General features: G+C 41.2%; 1 long non-coding RNA gene across 6 annotated transcripts in view; it reads left to right on the top strand.

Annotated features, from left to right (window-relative positions):
* LOC104912620 (uncharacterized) overlaps positions 1 to 22,547 on the top strand; it is a 237,174-nt gene that overhangs the window by 99,432 nt on the left and 115,195 nt on the right. For all 6 annotated transcript variants that reach the window (XR_014885429.1, XR_014885427.1, XR_014885431.1 and 3 more), the window contains 3 exons: positions 10,596 to 10,735; positions 11,267 to 11,337; positions 13,157 to 13,292. This is a non-coding gene — a long non-coding RNA (uncharacterized LOC104912620). The remainder of the gene's footprint in view (positions 1 to 10,595; positions 10,736 to 11,266; positions 11,338 to 13,156; positions 13,293 to 22,547) is intronic.

The following is a 22,547-nucleotide window of genomic DNA, read 5'->3' as shown; positions in this document are numbered from 1 at the left end:
ACAAGCCTGTGACATCCCAAAATACTTTGCTTGAATTGCAATACTTGAAATACTCTGGGGTTTAAATCAAAATGTAATTATTTTGTTCCTCATAAATCAGCATCCCTGAAGATAATGCTGGCTTGTCTAAGAACCCAATGGCTGTGCAACCATTTGTGTGACGAGCCGGAAAGGTTGTAACAGCCACGGGAGAAGATGGAGACTCTTGGGCTTGGAGGCTACTAGTTCTGTGCAGGGCAATGGCACCTTTAATGCAGTGAGATTACATATTCCAAAAGTTGGACAGACCTCTGAAATTTACACCAACTGATTCTAAAAGATTTTGTCTAGAATGCATGCACAGTAATCGTGTTCCCCCCCAGAAATATTAAAAGTCTATTGTAATTTTATGGTTGCAAGTTCTTAAGGCAGACTCCCTGATAGTTGTTCTGGAGCTTCGTGCTTTGCAACGTGCTCAACATCGCAGTTACTTTTGTGCCCATGTAGCATGTGACTTTAACTAGTGGAATCTCTACAGATCTTTAAATACACTCAGCAAACACAAGACACGTGGACTTGAGGAGGGTGAATATTGAGGCCTGGGTTGTAGGAAAGGCTAAGCCCAAAAATATGACAGACCAAGAGTTGTTCAATGTTATTATCATGTCATCCGGGCTTTAGCTTCTGATTCAGTTTGCAGCAATCCTGAAGAGCAGCTTTTGAGTTTGAATGGCAGCTACCAACGGTAACGAGAATTTTTATGCAGTGAGGTAACTGGGAGTTTCTACCACTCCATTTCTGCAGTTCTGCTTGTCTCCTAAGATTATCATATTTAAAAAAAAAAAAAGGTACAGCAGACTCTAAGCACCCAGTCAGGGAGGTGCACGCATCTGCAAAATGAAGTTACTGTTGCCACTGTACTCTGGCAGAATCATGTCTCTTCATAGTTGTGGACATGGTGTTATTTTTTGACCCTGTCAAACCAGTGGGTGCTATGAGCCTGGGCTGTTTTTCCTAGAGCCTTTGGGCCATCATTGCTCCTGGGAAGCTATGCCTCGGCTTCCTCTGGCTGGACTGACTTCTAACGGCAGAGCAGGTGTCCCTGGTTTCTGCCAGCAGCTTGTAAGCTGCAGAACTGTATTGCTTTCCGTGGCCTTTGACATCTTATGGCACGGCTGATGACAGCAGGTCCTGTTCAGGATGAGGCATACACAAGTACTGCAAGTCAGATCAGCCCTTTGCTTCTCAAGGTCTGTTGGAAATAATCGTATGCACGTGTGAACATTGCCATTGCAAGAGCAATGCTTGCAAGAGTTGAGGCCTGCCTGCTACCATAATTTGGTTGCCCCTCTGTCTGTGAATGCTGTTTCTCTGCAGAGGGCTGCTGGTCTCGTTTCCTTCCAGCCTTGTTCCTTGTGCTGTATTTATTGCATGCTGTTCACATCTTGATGTGAATAGAGAACTATTGATTTCCTTATGGCCATTCTGTGGTGCTTATTTGGAGAGGAGAGTTTCAGAGAGCTAATTGATCCTCAGCTCATCTGTTAGGTGACAGGATGGTGGGTGTTCCCATTCTCCAGATGAAGAGCTGGAAGTCAGATTAAGCCAAGCCCTAGAAAGCTCACATCTGTTTCACTAATTTGATGTGGCAGTGCTCTGGCTCCCACAGCTCTGATGCTTACTGCCTGCAGTCCTTGAGCCTGGCTGCGGCTGTGAGTTCTGTCTTTGGGACTCCAAGGTCCTGGAATCCCAAAAACGAGCGAGGAGATCAGCATCCCTGTGGATTGATTAAAGCTGTGCTCTTGGTCTGTAGCAGCTCATCCAGTGGTGACAGCAATGCTCTCAGCCTCAGCCACAGGGAAGTCCTCATTGCTCCCCATTCTTTGCAGCTTTGGTTGACCCCCCGTATCCCAAGGTCAAATCTCCTGCTTTAGCTGTTCCTTAGGTCCTAACAACCTTCATTCACATTTCTTTCTCAAAGGTCCTGATTAACATAATTAGCTTGAGCACAGAGCAATTGTCCTCATCATCAGAAGCTGTTTCTAGGTTTCCACAGAACTATGTGTCATATCTCCACCTGTAGAGGTAAGGGTGTTGCCACATGCTGGCCAAAGCAGGAGTACAAGTCTAGTTTCCTGAATCCAAGCTGAATGCTACCATGCAATGCTATGTGTGTCCTCACGGTCACTCTGGCTTGCTGAAATGCAAAACTAATCTAACATCAACTTTCTGCTGAAATATGCTGCACATCCAAGCAAAATACCCAATTTTAGGAGCAACGTGGATATTGTTGATATGCCTTTTTTTAATTCTTCTGGTGAACTGGATTTGCGTAGCCTTTTTCTTGCTATGTTGAATATTGTGCAAGTTTTTCCATGGATCAAAGTAATCCCAGATAGGTATACAGAGTGGGAGAATAACTCCTTGAGAGCGGCCCTGCTGAGAAGGACTTGGGCGTCCTGCTGATGAAAAACTGAACACACACCAGCAGTGTGTGCCTTGCAGCCTGGGAGGGCAGTGGTATCCTGGGCTCCATCAGAAGAGAGCTGGCAGCAGGGACAGGGAGGGGATTGTCCCTCTGCTCTGCCCTTGTGAGGCCCCACCTGCACTCCTGCATCCAGTACCTTTTAAAGGTTTACAAGGTTCGTTTCATTGTCCATCCTGCTATAAGGACACAGTAGGGAAGAAGAGTGAACATAGAGAATCAAGAAGGAAAAGGAAGAAGAAACCTCTTGTGATCTTTTTCAGTTTTTCTATTTCCAGTATATCTCCTGTAAATACTGAGTGGGTTTTTTGTGGTGTTTTGTGCCATTTTGTTTTTTTTTCCTGAAGCCTAGGAGGAAAAGCCCTATGCTTTTTCAGTTGAGATGATCTCCCTGTGTGGCACTAGGATTTGAAAGCATTGTCCTTCCATTACCAGCTGGTAGTGAAATGCAAAACAGAGCTGCAGGCAAACTCAATTCACTTTGCTCTTTTTTTCCACAGGCAATGCTGATGCTGTCAGTAGCAGGAAGGAAGCTGCCATATTATGTTCTCTTCATTTTGTCACTCAGGGTAGGATTTATCCTGTAGCTTTAGCAATCTGAACTTGAGTTTCCAGCCACAGTTGTCACTAATGCTCCCTGTATGGTTCCCAACAAGCAGAGAAATATGTTTAAGAGCTGATTTATCCTTTGCTAGAACAGATGTTTAGATGAAAACCTGGTACAGGGAAGGTTCAGGTTGGGTATCAGGAAAAGGTTCTTCACCAGGAGAGTGATCAGGCACTGCAATAGCCTAATTGGGGCCTGCCTAACTTATGGCACCAAGCTTGCCAGAGTTCAAGAAGTGTCTGGACAAAGCTCTCAGACATACGGTCTCATTTCTGGGTGGTCCTGTGTGGAGCTAGGAGTTGGACTTGATGATCCTTATGGGTCCCTTCCACATTGGGATAGTCTATGGTTCTCTAAGTTGAAATCACCCTTGGCAAAGACTCATCTTTCCCCACTAACTGCAGAGGAAGCTGAAGGATAGCATTGGCTTTCTTACAAAAACATAACTTGTCCAATTTTAGAGACTTTTTTCACATTTAGTGACTTACTGGTTGTTCTCAGTGCATCAAGACTCCCTCTGAAAGAGCCCCGGTGATGGTCATTAGCACCCCAGGTTACAGAAAGTCAGAATACAAAATGTATTTTCATGGTTTTCTCTGGATGAGGATTCTTCCTCCTTGTTTTGTACTCCAGCGAAGGTACTGCTGTTGGTTTCACCTTGTTTCTCTTCCACCCAATGCTTGACACGTACGCTTCTGATTTGACATTCTTTTCTCAGCTGCACTTTTAGCTAAGTAAAAAATGGAGAATCTCAAAGAAAAAGTAAAAAGGTAAACTTTTATTCCAGTTCTCTCACAAACTTTGCAAAACTTCAAGCTTTGGAAAAGTTTGGGACGAAAGGAAAACAAAACACCACCTTCTGCCATTAACTTACTGAAGCTGGTAAAGTTGTGAAGATGGTGAGGCAATAGAAGGGGATTCGGAAGGAGGATATGAAAGAAACAGTTTCTGAAGATTTTTTTATTGCACTGATGCAAAAAAAAAAAAAAAAAAAAAAGAAAAAGGGGAAAATGCAGGAGGAAATGTGTCAAAACTCCAAATCTCAGTTCTCAAAAACAAATGGAAATGTCGTTCCTTACTTTTTTTTTTTTTCTTTTACTGTTTTCCTCCTCTTTTCCCTGAAGTGTTTTTTCATAAGAGTTCTTATTAGGAGAAAACTGTGAGAATTTTAACCCAGTTGTTAACAACAAAACACGGCAGGGAATGTGTTTGTATGCTGCTGCAGATAAGATGTATGCATTTTTAATGATTTTGGCAGAATTTTCAGATAACTTTCCCCTTCCTCTATTGCATCTTAAGTCCTGTTAGTGTGCGTGTTTGTTTCAGAACACAGTGACTTAGCAAAACAAAGAAGAAATCCATTCTTATATGCAGCCCAGAGGGGAATACTGCCGTGCTCAGTATTATTCATCTCCTGTTTGTGCTTTTCTGCATGTTGGGTACCTTGACAAACACCATCCCAGTCTGGCAGAAACTGACAGCATCAACACTTAAAAACAGTTTCTGATTCAGTCTAGCTGGTGTATTGTGTAGAAATAAGTAGAATAGCGGAGTGCATCATAATGCTGGCACTGCAGTGGTATGAGTTCTGTAGTGGAACAACAACCAACTAGTTTGGAGCATGCCCCTGTCAGTGGGAACTGTATTCACAGGATGGGCAAGCATTGCAGTACAAGGGTGAAGCAGCGTTGTGTTTATAGGTTGACTGAGCTGGCTTCTTGCTTTCCCAAGCATGGGTTTGATGTTTGCACCTCATGGAGATGGGGAGGATCAGTTACAGCTTTTCTCTGTCAGTTGGTGGGTCTGCTTGGCCCAGGTACTGTCTAGCATCTTGTCTTACAAGACATACTGTATTCCATCAACATTTCCCCCACTTACAGTCAAATCTCTGCCTCTGTGTGTGTATTTTTATATCTTCTTTTTTTAGATCCCAGGCTGATTTGTATTCAGTTTTCTTTTTTCCTTTGAGTTCCCAGACACTGAATTTTGCATTTTTTAAATCAAAGACATGTGTTCAGAAATTGCAGTAATTCAGTAGCTGAAAGATAGGAACAGTTGTGCTTAATGTCTTGCTTAAGTTTTAACGGAAGAGAACAATGGTAAGCAACAGGATTTTTAGAATTTAATATAGGGCCAATGGCTTTCAGGTAATGAGAGCCTAACTCGATATATAACTGTCTTAAGTTCAGGTTTTTCAATCTAGTGTATATTTTTGAGAAATTTTAGTGTTTACGAGGTCAGCTGTAATACAAGAAGACTCCAAGTTATGAGTGTATACATTGCATCTGCTGTGTGAATCACTCTGGAAAACAGTGTAATCCAATTGGTAATCAGTTGTATTACTATTGTCTTTGTGTTCTCTGAGTTCTTTTTTATTACTTTCTGTTTCTCTGTGATCAGGATAAAAATGTATTAATTTAACAAGCCGAGAGCCTAAACATCGTGTTCTTTTGCGATAGCGTGTAGACTGTGCAAGGCTATAATCACCTCCTGTGATTGAGGATTGCTATTTCATTGTTTTTCTTCTACTGAGGGCAGAAAAATATACAATGTCGATTTTGATTTTCTCTTATGTATTCTGTTTCAATCGCTGTCATTTAATCAGAAGGAGCTTCCTCAGCCCAGAGTCCTGAAGCAGTGTCAGAAGTGAGGCAGGAGATCAGGGCAGATCGGGGACCTGAAAATGCTGTCCCCTAAATTCCAAGTGAATGCTGTAATTGCTGCCGAACCATTTTGGATAATGCTGAGAATACTGGTGTCTGGGGATTTGTTTTTTTGGTTGGTTGGCTTTTAAGAGATCTGAATTTCACAAAATACAACATTTTCATTTCATCCTAATCATCCTAATACAGAACAAGATTTTTTTTTTTTTTGAAACTGTGAAAATTCCTCTGAAAGGAGTTGCTTTTATATTTCTGTAAGCACACGAAAGAGGTATGAGCTTTGTATCTGATGTACCATGGTTTGTGATGATGATGACAATGAGGAGGCAAAGCAGAATCTCTGCTACAGGAAATAATTCTGTTGATGATCTTCCTTTAGAGCCAATATCATCACGCTTGTGCTAGAAACACCACTTTCTGCAAATATTCCCCAACATTTGTACCAACCCCCCCAAACCTTACTAAGTGCTGTAAGAATAAGCACACTTTGGAGAATTTCTGTTTTCTATTGAACAGTGTATGCTGCTACTCTGATTCTTTTTGACATCTACTTGCACTCGTATTGATGGGATTTTATAAGCCTTCTTTAGAATTAGACATTCTTCTTCTACGTTCTTCTTCAGTTATATTATGCACTTCTTAATTCCTCACTGGACATCGTGTCTGGCAGAAATCCTGAAAATTTCCCGGATTGTGCATGTAAAGTATTAGAGAACCATCCTTTCCATTTTGTTGAGCGAATGGTTTGCGCCCCTCCTTCTTTTGGGAGTATAACTGTATTTCTATTAGACAACTGTATTTAGTAATGTCTGTTCCTGTTACTTACATCAGGCCGTGTTCAGTGGCCAAGTCTCAGTAGGACATACTGAAGCATAAAAATGTCCATTATTCCCTGGCTAGCTTGTCTTTAGGACTGAAAGAGACTGCTGTGGCTTAGGAGTGTGATGTTTTGCAGCACTTAGTAACTGTGTGTAAAGAATGTGACAGCATGTGTGCATCTGTCCTAAACTCCAGAAAGGATGGATGTCTGCTTACCGTAATTGACTAAGTCAAAACAAAATAAACCCTTCTGTATATCCAAAGTCAACCCTAAAAGCACAGTCCTCTTTTATGAGTAAATTTAAGATTTTGTCTAGAGGAAGTCATTGGACTGGAATCTCAGAGATTTCAGTAATTTCATCTTCTAGACTGCAGGTGTTTTAGCTGATGTTGAAGGAGTCCACCTCCATTTCCACCCCCGGAATGGACAATACCTGTTGCCCATCATTGCCTGCTGTTTCCAAGAGGTTTCCAGAAGCATGTTCCTCTTCCTATTACCATGTCAATTGCAGCTTTCTCTTTAATGATATAGAGGAGATGGTTCAGTGCTGAATGTTCCTGAAATAAACAAGATTACAGTGAAGAGGAGAAATTCCTGTCCTTAACAAACAGGTTGTGTTTCACTTAAGTCTGATTCCAGTCCCTGATTTTGGCTGTGCACTGAAAAGGCTTCTGTATAATATCACAGTGATAAACCCCCACATTTGGCAATAGCAGAGCTAGCAAAGAAGCATCTTTGTCCTTAGACAAATTTTTCCTAAGTCTTCATAATACTTTCCTCCAAAGGATTGCTGTAAATATTTATGAAGTAGGAAATGGGTCATTGCTTAAAGCTCTCCTTGGGCAACAGAAATTACTGCTATCACATTCATATATATTAAAATTCCTTCTGAACTGTTTGGATGTCTTAAAGAAAATAAAACTGAAGATCACATTATTCACCTGTGTTTTAATAATTCTTCCCCTCCTTGCATTTAAGTTCTTAAAGAAGGTTATGTCCACCTCATTCACCCTTTATGAAGCAGCTGGATGGCTCTTCCTTCTAGTGATTCAGAGCTTCGTTAGTGAAATAGCAGCCTAATTGCAGGGCTGAGAGCCAGCTGTTGGGTGTTGCAGAGGCAAAGGTTGAACAGTAATGTTTACAATAAGAAATATTACTAAGCTAGCTTGACGTTCATAGAGGAAAAGGGGGATGGCTGGTTTCTGCCTGTTTTCTTCCCCTCTGCTGCTTCCATTTCCCTCACTGACACTCACAATCGAGTTGTGCAGCAACCTAATTTTGTTTCGGATCTTCCGTTTCACTCCTTGCCATTATTTAGGATCTAGTTGCAGCTGTATTGTGTATGCTTAACAAATAAAAGCTTTCAGAGAACATCATTCAATTCCCACCTCCTGCTAAGGGTTTTCGAAGTGTAATACATCACAGAATCAAAATGACTTTCACTAAAAGTTCATGCTGTTTAAATCACACCAAATGTTATATTGAGCTGTAGCATACATAATTCATGTATCATTAACAGCTTCTACAAGTCTTTGACTGCATGGCATACCAATGAATCAGAATGTGTGGGTATTTTTGATACCTGCCTTTGCTTAAATTGTATTTAGAAGCAACAACATGTAATTGTACTAACTTGGAAAACCAAACAGGCATGTAATAAATTATGTTTTCTGATTGATGTGGTAAAGTAGGTCTCTTTCTTTTCCTGATGTTGAGTAAGCAAGCTTTTTTAAACAGGAAAAACTTAATAGATTTCCATGCCAGTGTTCTTACTATAATTAATAAAAATCCCTTGTAATTTCAGAAGTGTCCTGCCATCACTTCTTTCATTACATGACTGTTGACTCAATAGTGTAATTTAGTGAGTACAACATGCCTGGGCAGCTTGAGCCCATGTCAAGAGATGCTGGTGCAGTCAGGAAGGTGGCCTTGGAGAGGATCACTGACGTATTAACTCATTACTTACAATTAAGAGATCTCATGCCAACTATGGGAACTTGATGACCAGGAAGGAGATGAGGCCAGGGTCTTGCAGAACATGCTTTGTTCTGAAGCTAAATTACAAATGCTGGTTATAGCTCTTTACTAATTGGCAAACAACGAAGTGGGAGATTTTCTACAAGATATTTCCTGTTCAGAAATGTGATTACTCTATTAAGTATATTCTATCCTTAGTCATTGATACACCAATTTATTTAAGCAAAACTTAATGGGCTGCAGGTACTTGTGTGTGTACTTGCATGTAAGAATAATGCTGAATTGCAGTAGATTTTTGTTAATGATTAGTATTAGCACTTGATTAGTATTAAGTTAGGAAGTAGGCAGTAAAGATTCCTAGATGCAGCCCATAGCTATGCTTAGATATTGTAGGTGAGTGTACCCTGCTGGTTTTAGGATGTATAGGTTTTAGGGTCCATGACCTCCAAGTTGCAGTGTAAATGATACACAGATCTTCCTGCCCTTCTGATTTCCGGCTTTGGCAGCTATGAGATGAGCAGCCCTGATCTCAGCATTAGCTCAACCAGTTGTCTTCTGGTGGCACTGGGCTTATTGCCTTGGCTTTCCTCTCAGTATTTTCCAGTCATTTTAGTGAGCTCTGTGACAGAACGGGGCTCTGAGAATGAGCACCCAGCTAACCTTAGCTGCAGCATATGGAGATGTGTGGGGTCTCCTGCTGGGATACTCTCAGCGTTGGCAATCCCCTCCTTTTTGACAAAGGCGGAGTTGCACAGAACCGTAAAAGGTTTTCCTCAGCGGGGATGATCAGTGAATTAGAAAAGGGTATCTAGCTCACATTTGTCCTTGGCACGTGCAAACTAATAATTATATATGTGTGTAATCCTCTGGGTGTTGAACATGAAAATCCTGAAGTGGTTCCAGACTTAAACTCCACACTGATGGGCATTTGTGAAATGGCCACTCAGAAGGCAAAAACACATCTGGAAAAATAATACGCTGTTAACATTTTTGGTGCTTTCTAATTCAGTAGATGCTTCTGCCAGTTGATTTTTCCCCAAAGCTTCGTGCTTTTAAAAGCATCTGGATGAGCAGCACCCTGAAGCGGGTGGCACAGAGCAGCTGTGCTCTGCCCTGTCTCTGCAATGCCTTTGCCCTGCTTCCCACTGAGCTGCATTCAGTGATCTACAACCAATTGTATTCAGCCCAGCGAGAAATCGAGGGAAAGGCTTTTGGCTTAGTAAAAATTATTTTAATTAAACATCAGGACCTATCAAGTGCTTTTACCAGGTAGCTGTGCCATAAGATGAAAAATGGAAGCTGTTACTGTGAAAAATAGTACAGTTTTAAAATCATTAGCCATTCATGTGACAAGCAGCTGCATTAGTACTTAATTTGTCTTTTGAAACTAAATTTGAGACTTGTTTATTTATTTATCTTTTTTTCTTCTGATTTGTCACTGTTTGTAAGCAGGAAAAGTAAAGCAGTAAGATAAGAGCTAGTGAGATGCCAAGATGGGAAGCTGCGAGAAGAGCATGGATTTGTATATAAGCAGTGTGTTCTGAGTTGTTGGCATTTATGGTATGACTTCTGCCTTATCTTGCCAATATGTGGCTTTCTCAGGAGCTCAGCTGTTAATTCAGGTACTGAGGTTCTGATTTTTTTGCTGCATGGTTTAAGCTGTGGTTAAGCCACGCCTGCTTGAAGCTGTGATGGGGTGTAGCTGCCTTCCCCTCTGCAACAGAAGGTCCTCTCCTGAGTAAGCAGACAGGTGCCATGCTTCTTTGCTTAGTTACCGCTCAGTGTGCGATTGTCCACCTAGGTTCCTCATTTCAGAGTTGAAATGACTTTTGACTGTAGGAAAGCACAGTGTGCAGACAATACAGTTGTGTATGAGTACAAAGGTTTGAGTTTTTTTAAGTGCTATCAGCCACTGCCAGTTTAGGTGAACATAAACTAACATGGTACGTTCCTGGTGTAAAATGACTTTAGTACGTAGAAAAAATAAAATCTATTAATAATCACTTCTAAATTTTCTACAATTTTTCCATAATCTTTTTTTTTTTTTTTTTTTTCTTTTGCCAGGACCAGTACATGAAAAACTGTACCTTGAAGATGCAGAAAGGTCTGGCTATGGGTTTGCACTGCAGAATTAACGACTAACTGGCATTTGTGTGCTGGTGATCCCTGCCCTGTGGATGTACAGTTAAAAAGCTCCAGAGGAAGTAAGGAGGAGGATAGGAAGCGTTTATGGTCATTGTGTTTTTGGCTTTGGATTTGATTTATGAGTGAGAGTAGAAGCAGAATCATAGAATCGCCAAGGTTGGAAAAGACCTCCAAGATCATCCAGTCCAACCATTCAACTACCACCACCATTTCCCACTAAACCATGTCCTTCAGTACAACATCTGCGTGCTTCTTCAACCCCCCTCAGGGATGGTGACTCCACCACCTCCCTGAGCAGCTCATTCCAGAGCCTGACCATGCTCCTGGAGAAGAAGTATGTTCCAATGTCCAACTGAATCTCCCTTGGCACAACGTGAGGGCATTCCCTCTAGTCCAATTGGTAGTTACATGGGAGAAGAGGCCAACCCCCACCTCACTACAAGCTCCCTTCAGATAGTCATAGAGAGTGATAAGGTCACTTATCCTGAGCAGGAATCTGTGTGCTTTGTAAGGGCTGCCCTTCCTCTTTCAGGCTTGCTTGCACGCTCGATCACAGAATGATTTTCAGCTTGCTTTCTCTTTTCTGTCAGAGTTTGAAGAAACTTGCTCAGTTGCCAAAGCAGCTTAGTGGTGAGAGAAATGCTGACGTTTCACCTAGCAGGCAAGTTCTTTATGATTCCTTTTTTTCCCTACAGTATCTGCATGTTTGTGCATTGTGTTTGGGAAGGAGGGGCAAGAAATCAAGTCTGTCAGGAGAGTAGTGCAGGTGTCTGGGAAGTGAATGTTAAGTGTCCTGATGGCTTTCCTCAGCTACCGTTCACAGCCCTTCAGGATCTTTAGAGTGCAGTTTGAACATCAGTGCCAACTCAGTCCCTCAGATTGGTCACCTTTCATCTCACAGTTGCACTCGTTGGTACTGTAACTTGTTAAGGAATAGAAGAGCTGTATACCAGCTTGGAGCTCTGATGCTGGTCTTGAAGCAGCCAAGCCTGCCTGTTTGTCCCCCAGGGAAGGCTGCTTACTGGGATCCTGCTCACAGGTATACCTTGTTCTCTGTGCTTTTCCCTCAGTGTTTTTGTCCCTTGTGCAAAGAGAAGACATTTCCCTTGGCTCACAGTTGGCATTACTGCATCAGTTGGGTGGTTACATGGATTGGGAGTTGGTAAAAGCAATTGCTGCTGGGCTTTTATGCACAGCAGAAATAGAGGTGGCAATCTGCCCCATGGACCGTGGTGGTTGTTCCCCCAGTCTTGTGCCTTCTGCCAGTTTGGTGATGGAACTTTGGGGATTCAGTGGAGCAGGTGTCAAAGCACACAGCCAAGGAATGGAGCTGAAGGCGTAATTCTAGTCTGAGACATTAAGCATGGGCACCGTTGTAATCTGAGAAAATCATGAATGTCACCAATGCATTCTGCTAAAGTGATAGCTATAAAATGGAAGATTTAAAGGAAGCAGTCATAATGGTTAACAGCAGTATGAAAAAGCTTAAACATGTTCATAAATTTCAATAACTGCTGAGCAATATACTGGATTCATCTAGGAGAGATTTAATTTGAAAAATGCTAAATAGGAGGTACAGACTGGAAACAGACATTCCTCCTGAAGATGAAGCCTTTTGGTGAGAAATTTACATTGCACTTCAGCTGAAGCGATACTAAATGTGAGTACAATGTGTTAGAAAAGGAATTATAAAATAAATTGTGGAAAGAGGTTTTTAAATTGGCACGTTAAGGAAAAAAAGCTTTATTTTGTATTCTCACTTCAGATGATGATCGTGTCTAGATGTATAAATGCCCATGCATGCTGAAATAAATGAAAATAACAAGTAACAAAAAATGGTATTAACTACATATATTTTTAATAGAAAAAAAATGACTGAAGTCTTATCACAGGGAAGTATAAACATACATGCTTGTGAGCAAGCATCCAGAACATATACATTGTTGAAATTGATGCATAATATATAGACTACAAATGCTATAGATGAATTTCAAATTTGCCATGTTTAAAATTAATTGTATTCTAAGATGGAGCCTTTCACTGCTGATAGTTTTAGTAAGATGCATCAGTGCACTAAGATTTTTTGAAATGGTGAATACCTTCTTTGTGTTGCTAATTGCAGCTGTGCAGTCTGCAAATGAAGGATATCCAGCATCTTACTTCCCATTTCAATCATTTTATTTCTGTTGATAAACAACCCTTATCTTCTTCCCACACACCAGATAGATTTTACATTATTTTATAAATGAGATTTTTCCATTGTGCTGCAGCCCATATTCTTAGCAAGCTAGAGCTTTATTAAAAATAAATGGAAACATAGAGTTTGGAAAGTTTATTCTAATTCAAGTGACTTATTTTTCAATGTCCTGATTCTGCTTGCAGTAATGATTAAATTAATGGAGGTTGTGTGGTTTGAAGTGGCAATAGTAGTCATTACCATGCTCTGCTCTGATCTAAACGCTGCTGCACTCTTATCTCAGCCAGAACCCCAGCTCACCTCAAATGAGCATGGGAACGACCACGGCTCTGACTGCACTGCGGTTCTTCTGAGCTGGGAGGCCTGAACTGAAGAAAAGCTGAGCACCAAGCACTCAAGTTCAAGTTACTGCCTGGCAGGTATGTGGAAAAGTCCCAAAATTGCATTCCTGATTTCTCAGGTTGACACAGTGTGATGGTGAACACCTCTGGGCCATCAGGTTGGTGTGGGTTGCTGTCTGTGATGAAACAGATATGTTCTGTATGTATCCATCCCCCTGCAAGAAGCAGTACAGCTCTACAGATTGGTGTAAGATCTGGGGTCACAACTGGTAGCCTTGAAACACAAAAATACCTTTTCTAAAGCAAAAAGTCTTCATCGTGTGCTCCCCTGTGGGAGGTAAGGGTGCTGAATTTGTGCTAAATTTCACTAGCCATTCCCACTGACTGTCCATATCTCCCTCATGCTAAGGCAGTATTTATTTAAAGAGAAGACAGAAGTGTACACAAAAGTGTACACTTGCAGCAGAGAAGCTGAGAGAATAAAGGAAATTTTCTTATCTGTTGTCCCCTAAATGGTGAACATCATGAGTTTTCCTCAACTTCAGTTGAGGAAAGCAAGATTTTTAGTTCTCCACATATAATTGTTGATGGAAGGTGATAACCAAAGCCTGTGTTGTGAGAGTTTGTAAAGAAGAAATACAGCTGCTGGTGGAAGAGTAATTAACCTAATAAGGAACCTGAAACCAATGGTTGATTCTCAAGATACATTACATTTTTGCACTTCCATTTGCTTTACAAACCACTCAAAATACAAAGCGACTTCTAGAAAGTGAGCGTAATGATTTCCAATAACAGAATGAAGTATTCTAGCTGACAAGTTCAGTGGCATGGCTCTGTGAATCCTCCTACATTCCCTACCAGATACCACATCAATTTTATTTGACTTAATGCAAATCTGCATGGGGAAGAAGGACCCTTATCTTTCTCTGTATGCTTACATACTCTATATAACTGTGCATAAATATTCCCAAACATGATGGTGCAGATGTCTTGGCAAAGCATATGAAATTTCACATTGATTTGTGAACTCCATAAAGAATTAATGGAGCTGCTACTTTACTTTCACTTAGTTGTGGAAGTCTCTGTGATGAGTCAGGCAAATTCTCTCTTTGCTGGTCCCAGTAGCATCTTCCTTGTAACTTTGGCTATTGTGGTTTCCACTTCCCTCAATCCATTTCTCTCATTTGGGAAGCCACACATATTCATCAGAATACAGCTCAGAAATTGGTTTCATCTCTGTATGTGTGATATGCTTTATTTATTTCAAAGCACAGCTCTCTAAGAAAGAAAGAAAGCCACACAATTCAGTGCATAATGTGTACACCTACGGTGCTGTAAAACGCTTCATCAAGAAGAGATGGGGAACATTGCTCTTCTCTCCTATTTATTGTGAAATGAATTGTACTGCTTTTGGCAACCTCCAAATGCAGATTTGTTATCTTTATGCTCTGCTGAAAATGATTCTGCGTTACATACAATTTATACATGCTGGTGGGTACATCCCTGATAATTTTTGCTGCAGGTTAGGGCACAACCTCAGGACACCTTGATATTCGGAAACAAGTCCAATGTGTAACAAGGTCATGTGCTTCTAAGGTGGTTTTTATTGCCATGTACTTCTTGGAAACTATTTTGGTATATCATTAGTTCAGTCACTGCTGGAATAGTTGTGGTAAAATGATATTTCACAGCACTGTTGCTTGCTTGACACAGGCAGTAGCTAATGAGTGAAATTAAACAAGCAGAAACTTAGCTGGAACATAGACAGTGATCAAAATTACTGACCTTGTCCTCCTTTGTGAGAAGTCATGACATCTCTACTGTGCCTACCATTAGTAGATATGTCTACCATCTCTAATCATGTCTCAGTTTCCAAAGCAATCCATCTCACATATGCAGCAACGTGATTCTACCACATGCAGCACAAAGGTATTTGTGTCACAGTGGGTCCAGAATCCGTGCTGCCACTGGAAACATCATATGCTACGTGGCTTTTCTCTTCTGGAAGTTGGAGGAGGGTGTAAGGCTTTCTTTTGTAGGAGGTGGGAACAGAAAACAAGCTGAAGCCATGCAGGACTAGTCTGGCAGCTGTAGTCACTGGGGCCTGTTGTTGGACTGAGTGTAACGTTCTGCACAGCGGTTTTCTGGCTTCAGGGACTTGGGTTGATGCTGTTTGTGTTACAGAGAGTGGCATTAGCCATTCAGTCCTGTCTGACTGCTTCCCAAGTGGCAGTACTGCTATGCATGCACTCAACTGACTTGTGGTTTCTGAAGCTAGAGCCAGGCTTTTGATGTTCTTTGTCTCAGTAAGTGATAGAAGGAGTGTGTTCTGATACTGAAGTACCCACTGTGCAGGACATTGTTAAAAGGATTTAAGCTGGGTGAGATCCAGGCTGCTCTTCTGTGTACAGCCTGAAATCTATGTGTTGGGATGTTTACTTTTCTATCCCCTACGAGTTGGCAGAGAAGAAGGGTGGCACACAGAGATGAAAGGAACAGTCTGACTCTGTTGGGTCTGGCTTCTCCCCTAGCTGCATTTCATTGTCTTTTTTTCTTCCTCTAATCACTTTTGTTCATTTTGATCATTTGTTTTCCCCTGGACCTAGTCCCCTGTGGGAATCTTTATCAGCTCAGTGAACTGCTGCACACATTTCATTAATGCATAAATGAGCAGGCTGAGAGCATCTCATTGATCAGCAGATGCCTCATTATCCGTGGTACCCTTGCTGTGATGCCCTGGGGGGGTAAGGGGGACTTTCTACTTTGAGTATATACACTATTATTTCTCTTTCTGTGTTTTCTTATTGCATATGCACAAATAATTAAATATCATTATAATTTAGTATTTTGATACCATAATCTCTCTTCCTTCTTCTTCCCAGTGCAGTAATATATTTCACATTCTCATCCTCGTATTCGAGGCTATGTGAAGACTTACAATTTAGTTCTGGACTCTTCACACAAACAAGCAATGTGCTAGTAATGAGTAGTGTTTCACCACAGCCCTGGAGAAGGTGGCATTATCTTCTATATGCTGAGGGGTTAGAGGCACAGTGCAGAGTCTTCAGAAGACACATGCATTGCTTCCAGATAAGGGAGAAAAATAAAAAATAATAGTAGTCGTAAAAAGACAATAACAAATAGAAACAACACATCTCTCTTTTGCAAGTTCATGGAATCATAGAATGGCTTGGGTTGGAAGGGTCCTCACAGTTCATTCACTTCCAAACCCCTTCTGTGAGCATGGTTGCCACCCACTAGACCAGACTGCCCAAAAACTTACCCAACCTGACTTGAACACCTTCAGGGATGGGGCATCCACAACTTCTCTGGGCATCCTGTGCCAGTTCCTTATGTTAGTGCCAGATTGAAATACTCGTTGGGAAAGACATCCAGCTTACCAAAATTCAGCCTGAAACCTTCAACTCCAGAGTACTGTTTTTAGAAATTCAACTTTCTTCCTGAATCTCTGCTTTGCATGAATTGTGGAGTGGAACATTAATGAGAAATCAGGCTTGGGTCTGTGCATAAGTAGCAAAATAAATGTATATAGTACTGCAATGCATACTTTTGCTTTACGCCTCTGGTTTGCAGTTCAGATTGTTACAAATGAGAATTTTCTGTGTGTCGGGTTTACACTGTATAGTATTTTTCTTCTTTCAGCCTTTGTCCTCCATTACAAGGGGCCAATCCACAGTGCCAGAGTATGCCACAAGTGTGGTCATATTATTTTTCATAGAATCATGGAAGGTTGGAACAGATCTTTAAGGTCATCCAGTCCAACCATCCACCTACCACCAATACTGCCCGCTAATTCATGTCCCTAAGTACTACACCTACCCTTAAGCACCTCTAGGGAGGATGACACCACCACCTCCCTGGCAGCCTGTGTCAGTGCTTAACCACTCTTTCTGAGAATAAATTTTTTCTAATATCCAACCTGAACCTTCCCTGGTGCAACTCGAGGCTATTCCCTCTTGTCCTATTACTGCTACCTTGGAGAAGAGCCATATTCCTGCTTATTCTCAAAGGACTAGCTAGATCACAGATCCTCTGTTTTAAATGCTTTTCCAATACATTGCTGAAAACAAGACTACCCAATCAACTGCAGCTACTATCTCATCAATACATTTTTTACAGAAGTAAATGTATGCTTTACGTGAAGGAGTCATTTACAATTTGAGGAAGTAGAAGTGTCTGTAATTTACAAAGCAATCATAGCTACTATATAAAATACATAATTAATGGAAGAAGACATTCCCTATCAAAGCTTGCCTTATGAAGGGTAAGAACAGAAGTCTCTTCTTAATCAGCAGATGTGCATGGAATCACAGCAAGTATTAAGGTGTGTTCTGATAGCTTTGTGGCATGAATAGACCTGCAGATATCTTCTGCATCAATATATCTGGAGTTCTCCTGATCTATAACGATTATTTCCTGGTGTTTATGAAGGACGCATTCAAATGCTGACTCTGGAGTCCGGTCAGTGTTGTGTCTGTAACCAGTCTGTTACAGGCCAGGCCCACTTGAAGCCATCACTTTGATCATTTTCTTTTTTGAAGATCAGCAGAAACTTTTTTTTTTTTTTTTTTTTTAATCCTGAGCTATCTGGAATGTTGAATTCTGAACTGGATCTCTTGTCAATCCAAGGGCCCAATTTGTGTAACTGTAGGTACAAGCTGATGAAGAGGCCGTGTTGGGTGGCAGCACTCTGTGAGATGGTGGTTGTCTACTGGGGGGAATTGGACTCATCTGAGTTCCAGCAGTAAATCGTGCTGTTCTGCCATGTGGATGCTGGGTGTGCAGCCCATCCCTCCCCACCTCTCTTCTCACCACCAGCCACAGCCCGCTATTCTCATAAAACCTCATGGTTACACATACATCAGCTTTCTAGGAGCTGTCAAATAAGGTTTCAAAGTGCAGCGATTGTATACCTTTCACAAGTATATATCTATTTGTTTTGATTTCAGTTCACTCAGAGGTGAATTTTTCAATAAGCCTGCTGTTGAACAGCCACTTTGCTTTGGATCATTTATCAATTTACACGTCACTACAATATGTATTTCTTTGACGGAGTCGTTCAAATAGAAAGCTGTATTTTGAAAGTTTTTCTTGTCAACTAGAATTAAGGTTAGAGAAATGCACACAGCAAAATATTATGCTTTGCTGTTAAGTGTAGTTAAGTTATAAAGTGAATGATCAGTAGAGAATTTTTGTAAGGTATTTTTAAAGAACTTGTTTACCCAAGACTGCATTAAAGGGATATGAAAATTTAGAACGCAGTCCTTTCCTCAAAGCCTCCAGCCTAAATGGAAAAGGCAGCTGAGAGAAATGAGGAGAAACAACGCTCAGAAAGCATTCTTATGGCTTCTGGTTGTACTAAGAATGAGAACAGTGCTCTGGAAGCCTGTCCCTGAGCTCTGTATGAGCACACAGTTTCAGTAGGTGGAGAATAGTTTAATAAAAACACGTGAGACAGTGGTGATTAGACACCAAAGGGTTGTGCAAAATGAATGAATGGAATGCACAAATTGAATGTTGTGCAAAAAAAGCCTAATGACTGATGATCCCTCACATGATCTATCTATCCAGCAGTTCTCACACTTGGTTAGGCATGTTGTCATGCAGGTCTCTTCTACAAATCCATCAGATCATATTTATTCTTTTTATAGGTTCTTATACGGCATGCTTTGAAGTAAGTTTGTGAGAGTAGCTTCATATAAAGGTGACTTTTTTTGGAGACACAGACAGACTGGCTTTAGAAATGAAAGTTAAGCCCAGGCTGATGCCAAGCGTCCAGAATGCTAGCAGCTTGAGTGCTATCACAAAAAAAATATTTTTTAAATTAGTGATGTAGTCTGCTGTATCTCTTCTTTCCAGTTTTCATTTCCTACAGAGTTACTGTTTTCACAAAACTTGCCCTGGATATTTGCGGAGTTGAGTTCCAGGATTTGCAGCTATCTGACCTCAGAATGATAGCAAGATGAACTTGCTTTTGCAGCTGATCTTTCTACGTATGTGCTGCTGGAGATAGCCTGGGGGTGTTTCTGGCTGAAATGACACACTAGTGTGTGCTTTGTTGCTATTTTGGCATTTTTTCTGCTAAAACTTTCAGCAGATAGCAGAAAAATATTTGGAGAATATACATAGGAATAACTCATCATTGCAACAGTTACATGCATTTGTAATGGTTAGCACAGGAGATTTTTTGAAATGTCATTTATGCAATAAGCTGAATTATCAATATTTAATTTTTTACTCTATTCTGAATACCACAGAAGCTGTAAAAATCTGTGATGAGAGGAGTGTTCAACACAGAAGGGGATATAATCCACAACGGGAAGGTTGTAAGATGCTGGACAAAAGAATGGATCAGGATGCAGTAAAACCCTGTTTTATATGCCACACTGAATGAGCTGTGCTGCTTTTGATCTTCATGCAAGGTGGGCAGTAAATACAATTCGTGACTGGGTGTTATGCCTCTGTTTACAAGCATCCAGTCTGTGAGCCAGGATGTGGATTTAATCCGTGCTAACTCTGTACACTGATACACTTAAGAAGACCTGAAAGTGGCTATGTGGTTGGTAGTTTACTCTGTTTTGTAAACAGAGGAAAGTATCTAGCAAGTTAGATACCTTAGTTAGCTTTAGTGGTCTGTCACTGCCACTGGAAGTGTCTGAACTATGGCAGTCCTCACCAGACTTGCCTGTTTTGCCAAGAAGCAGCACAGGTGCCTGGACCCAGCTCTCTGCTCACTGGTGGGTGCCCGGTGCAGCAGGGTGATGGTGGGCAGCTCCAGTCTAAGCAGGCACACACTGACTGCCCAGCAGGGCAGCCCTGAGCTGCTCTTCAGCGTGCTGCTTTGATGGCAGACCTCTAACAAAGCAGCAGCCACTGCTGTCCGTGTAGGACACTTATAGTAGGTGGCTGCTGTCTGGAGTGACACCTGGAATGACCACACATGCTCATTTTCTTGTAAGGACTGGCTGTAGATCTGTGATCAATAGCTCATGCTCCCATGCTGTGAAAGCCACCTTTAAGGACATCACGTGTTTCAGGTTAACTCCTAATGAGAACAGTGGAAAAGCATCCATAGTGCCAAGTACTCTGCTTTCAGAAATACACATACAAATTTATATTCACAGTGCTATGTAAAGTATCTTCAAGGGGTTTCCTTCCAGTTCACCTTTTTCCCTAGTTTGACATTGATAACACTTTTTAGGTGTTTTGTAATAATGGTCTTTGAAGGCTCTAGTTAATAACATCAAGAGAAAACATTTGTCAGAATAGGGAAATGCTGTGTTGTGTTTCAGGTTTGCAAACACTTCTTGATTTCATCACAAAGAGATGTTGGGAAACGGGAACTTTCAGTCTTTTGTGCTTCAGTCTTAAGAGCTTGTATTCTCAAGAGTATGTTGCTGACAAAGAAAAGTTGAAAGCTGCTTTTGGTTTGGTTAGAATCAGCCACTGGAAATGGAGAACATAAGGTAATGTCTGAGCAAGAAGAGGCAAGATTTACAGAAGCATGACTTACATCTTGACCTTTAGGAAGTTCCTCCCCAGCTCATAGCTGTTAATGGTTTCTTAGAGAGTCTCTTGACTGTGTTTTTGGAAACATAATTCCAAATGAGCAGGAAATAGTCATGACTGAGGCAAAAGTTTGTTGCATGTGTTCAACAGTAACCACTGTTTTCAAACAATCCCATTTCTCTCTTTTCAGGCAGAACCATTGCATTTCTAAGTCAGGGAGGAAAATTCAAAAGATAGCATTCATTTAAATATACCAACAGCTGACCTATGTGAAACTTGTATGTGTTTCTTCGTTGGTAAAGAAAGATTTGGTGTCTGCTTTTCACTTGAGAATTATCTCCTTCTTCAGAGCTATCCACTGGACATAATCATCCCTTGCATGGCACACAAACTGTAGGTTGCAACCTCATAGCCAATTCCTGTGTTGTGTGTGCAGTATAGCTTCAGGTAAAGAGTAAATGGAAAAACTTGTAACTGGTGTTTTAATATGCTTGACAGAGCAGCAGGACACTCTAATTAAAATGACACAGTGCAGCACGAATGGGACAGACTCCTATAATGAGCAGCTTAAAATGCTGATGATAAGTGCTCATCTATCGCTGTTACAGCATACCAAACAATTGGTGACAAAAACAAGCACTTGTTTTAGCAGCAGGTGCTGTGCCACTGACACAACAGAAGAAAACTTGTGTTCTTGTGGTTTTTATGCTTGAAAGCTTCCTTCTTAGGCACTGTAAACCTGCATCTTTTCTATGCTTTTGTCATTCAGCCATAAACTTTTGAGGCTGTTACACAACTACATGCCTCTAAAGAAAGCAGGCCTACTTCTGCCCTGTAAATCCATACGTGGGTCTTCCGTTTCTCACTCTGAGCTTGCAGTTGCTCACTAGGTCATACAGTTTAGACTCCTCAGACTTTTATATGTCAGAACCAGTGATGAGTGGGTGCTTTGTATGATGAGGTTCTTTCTGTTTTAAGAAACAATCCTAGGGACAGTTGTAGACCTCTGATGGACCTGTGGGTGAGGAGAGAGCTTTGTGAATGATGCCTACATTCTCAGCCCTCTGTAAATGTGCTTTATTAAAGAGAGTGACCTGAACATAGTTTGTGCCAAAATTTTATTCTTCCAGCTGGCATAGCAAACAGAACTCTCATCTATGCTGCTTGCTGATTCATCGGCATGCCCAAGAATTATTCCTTTTTCATTCCTTTAAACAAGCATAAAACTATGCCTAAAATTAAGCTTGCCTTTCACTTACCTTCAGTTGCAAATCTCCTGGTTAAATTCAAAGGGAAAATAGTGTACGGAGGATGAAGATGGGCACCAGCTGTCCCAGACTTCCAGATGCAGTGGTGTAGGGAATTTCAATGAAAATTTCTGTCCCCTCTTCTGTTTCCAATGCGGCATGACAGAGTCAGCCAGCACGGATGTAGAGGGGGAACAGCCAAAGCCATGCTGTTCTCTCTGTGTTTCAGTGGCTGGGGTAGCCCCCCAGTGTGGATGTGCTGTGTGTACCTGCTTCTTTTTTCTGTACCTGTGCATTGCTCTGGCAAGAGAGCACTGCATGGAACATTCAGTATGTAACGCTTCTGGAGAAGTCCATGGGTTTGAATACACCTGTCTGATCACTCCAGGCAAAACAAATTCTCTGGTTTGCACTTCTTCCTTCTTCTCCTCTCAAAAGCATAAGATAAAGAAAAGTATGTTTGATGTTTAAAAAAATAAGACAAAAATGCAGGGATTTCTGTGCAGCTTCGTATGAGCTGGGAACATTTTTCTCTCAAAATATTACTTTACTTTCA

Source organism: Meleagris gallopavo, chromosome 11 (genome assembly GCF_905368555.1).
Source record: "Meleagris gallopavo chromosome 11, MGAL_WU_HG_1.1, whole genome shotgun sequence".
Taxonomy (NCBI): domain Eukaryota; kingdom Metazoa; phylum Chordata; class Aves; order Galliformes; family Phasianidae; genus Meleagris; species Meleagris gallopavo.
Note: the sequence above shows the minus strand (reverse complement) of the source record. Positions and strands in the feature narration are given on the sequence as shown.